The sequence below is a fragment of the Colobus angolensis genome, unplaced genomic scaffold (genome assembly GCF_000951035.1).
Source record: "Colobus angolensis palliatus isolate OR3802 unplaced genomic scaffold, Cang.pa_1.0 Scaffold398, whole genome shotgun sequence".
Classification (NCBI taxonomy): domain Eukaryota; kingdom Metazoa; phylum Chordata; class Mammalia; order Primates; family Cercopithecidae; genus Colobus; species Colobus angolensis.
In genome coordinates, this window is record NW_012117354.1 from 2,620,900 (window position 1) to 2,624,356 (window position 3,457).

Genomic DNA, 3,457 nt, shown 5'->3' on the forward strand with positions numbered 1-3,457 from the left:
CAGTTTCTATATCCAGAATGGTGTTTCCTACATTGTCTTCCAAAGTTTTTATAGTTTTAGGTTTTCATGTAAGTGTTTAATCCATCTTGAGTTGATTTTTGTACATGGTGAGAGGAAAAAGTTTAGTTTTACTTTTCTTCATGTAGCTAGCCAGTTATCCCAGCACCATTTACAGAATAGGGAGCCCTTTCTCCATTACTTGCTATGATTAACTTTGTTGAAGATCGGGTGTTTGTAGTTGTGTGACTTTCCTTCTGCATTCTCTAACATGTTCAATTGGCCTATGTCTATTTTTGTACCAGTACCAGGATGTTTTAGTTTCCATAGCCTTGTAGTATAGTTTGACGTTGTGTAGTGTGATTTTTCCTACTTTGTTCATTTTCGCTTTGGCTACTTGGGGCTCTTTTTTGGTTCTGTATAGATTTTAGAATAGTTTTTTCTAATTCTGTGGAAAATGTCTTTGGGTAGTTTGATAGAAATAGAGTAAATTGCTTTTTAACAGTATTGACAGTATTGATCCTTCCCATCCATGAGCATGGAGTGTTTCTCCATTTGTTTATGTCATCTCCAACTTCATTCAGCAGTGTTTTGTAATTCTGTTTGTACAGATCTTTCACCTCACTGGTTAGCTGTATCCCTAGGTATTCTATGTTTTTGTGGCCATTGTGAATGGGACTGAATATTTTATTTAGTTCCCAGCTTGGATATTATTAGTTTATAGAAAAGCTATTGATTTTTGTGCATTGATTTTGTATCCCAAAACTTTGCTGAAGTTGTTTATCTAATATAGGAGCCTTTGGTGAGAGACTATCGGGTTTTCTAGATACAGAAAACTGATGAGAATTTTTTAACAACCTTGTTATACACTGCTTTGACAGTTTGCTAAGTTATAAGAGGGATTATTTTAAGTGACTCATGATGGCCAGGGACAAGAAGAATGGAGACAAAGCCTCCTACCTTCCAGAACAAAGAAAGAATAAAAAAAAACTATCAGCAAAGTAATAAGATCATTGAAATCATATAAACAGCTATAAATAAATCATGACACTCAAGTAATGGATCTATTGCACAGCAGCAAATTCTTCATCAAGCTATAAAAATTTTACAGGAAACCTATTTTTTCTGTAATTCGCCAAATGATGTTAATTTGGTATTTCCATTTTTACGATTTGTATCTATGCTCGTGCTTCTCCCACTCGCATGAAGTTGTCTGCATTGCATTATTACATCAGTGAGTAAACAAAGGACCCAGCAGGGCACGGAGCTAACATTTCACAAGAGGTACAAGCTCTAAAAAACATAGCTATATAACATTATCTTTGGGGGAAAAGACCCTCGAAGAAAAGTGAAGTAATGAAGGAAATAGAGAAAAACTGGACTGCTACTTTAAGTTCTATATTTGGGGGAAAATCTTTAAGATTTTTGAGCAGAGACCTAAATGGAATAAGGGAGCAGAGAGCCTTGTGATTACTTTGGGGAGCAATAATTCTGGGAAGGGGAAAAAGCAAGGAGAAAGGAAGCAGGAACCTGAAGATCACACCTGCATGGGAATGTTCTAAGGGTAGCAAAGAGGTCTGTATGGCTGCGGTTGAGTGAGGAAGGGGAAAATGAAGGAAAAATGGTCAGGACAGAAGCATAATGCCATTTCTAGGCACTATGTGACAAACTGACTATGTGTTAAAAACTCATTTGTACTTTATCAGCTACTGTAAATACTTAGAATATTATTCCTAGTGTTGAGGGAAGTCATTGGATGGTTTTGAGAAATGAATTACCATGATGAAACTTAAGATTTGAGAAAGAATTACACAGCTACTAACATAAAGGTTCGTATTTACAACATATTCTAAAAGTAGAACTGGAAGATTCTGAACAAAGGAATGGATATGAGCTGTGAAATAAAAAGAAGAATCAAGATTGAGTCCTAGGATTTTGGCATGAGGAACAGAAAATATGCTGATGCCACTTCTTAGGAAAGCAAATGTTTACGGGATAGGAAACATTATGAGTTCAATTTTCAAAAGTTAAATTTGAGTTGTATATTAAAAATCCAACTGCAGATTAGATGTATGAGCCTGGAGATCAGAAGAAAAGTCAGCGCTACAGATACAGTTTTGGATGTTATATGCATATCTATGATTGTTAAACCCATGGAATTAGACAAGACTATCTAGGAAAGGAATGTGGATAGGGAAGAGAAGATGTGCAAGAACAGACTTCTGAAGCATTGCAAGCTTCAGTGGTAAAGAAAGGCAGGAGGGGCCAGGCATGGTGGAGACTCACTTCTGTAATCCCAGCACTTTGGGAAGCTAAGACAGTAGGATCACTTGAGCCCAGGAGTGTGGGTGATGTCACCAAAACTAAGGGAAGAAAGTGCTTCAAGGAGAAGGAAGGGATCAATTGTGTTCCAGCTGTGAGCTTCAATAAGATGTAAACTACGGACTACCTTTTGAATTTGTCAATTTGGAAGTCATCAGGGACATTAATAAGAGCCTTTTTAGTGGAGTGGTAGGAAAATAAAATTAATTGGATCCAAAAGAGACTGGCAGGAGAAGTAGGTAAGAGCATAAAGCCATTATTCTGAGAAAGTTGCTATAAAAAGAGCAGATGGCTGTATCTGGCAGGACATGGGGGCAAAAAAAGGCACTATTACACATTCTTCTACACAAATGGGAAATATCCCATAGGGAAAAAAATGTGATGATGAATATGATGGTGAGAGAAAAAATAGTTCTGGAATCAAAGCCTTTAAGAAGCAGTGAGACAATGGGATCAAACATACAATTCAAATCACGGTCTTAGGAATATGGAAAGTTCATACACTGTAAGAGAGAAATGGTTGAATAGTAAAGAAAAATATACATAGGATTTTGTAACACTTGCTGATGGGAAGCTATAGAAATGCTCTTCTGATGACCTCTATTTCCTGAGTAAATTCCAGAGGGCATTGATAGAGTTTCAGGGATTCAGGACTATATGAATTGCATATTGCTCGGTACTAATATTATCATAAACTCAGCAGCTTAAGAACAACATACATTTTTATCTCCCAATCTCTGTGGTTCAGGAGCCCAGTTATGGCTTATCTGATCCTCCTCAAGACAGTAGTCAAGATTTTAGCCACCAGAAATACCTTTTGACCCAGCAATCCCATTACTGGGTATATACCCAAAAGAATAGAAATCATTCTACTATAAAGGCACATGTATACATATGTTTATTGCAGCACTATTTACAATAACAGAGACATGGAACCAACCCAAGTGCCCATCAATGGTAGACTGGATACAGAAAAAGTGGTAATATATACCATAAAATACTATGCAGCCATAAAAAGGAATGAGATCCTGTAATCCCAGCACTTTGGGAGGCCGAGGCAGGCGGATCACGAGGTCAGGAGATTAAGACTATCCTGGCTAATGTGGTGAAACCCCATCTCTACTAAAAATATAAAAAA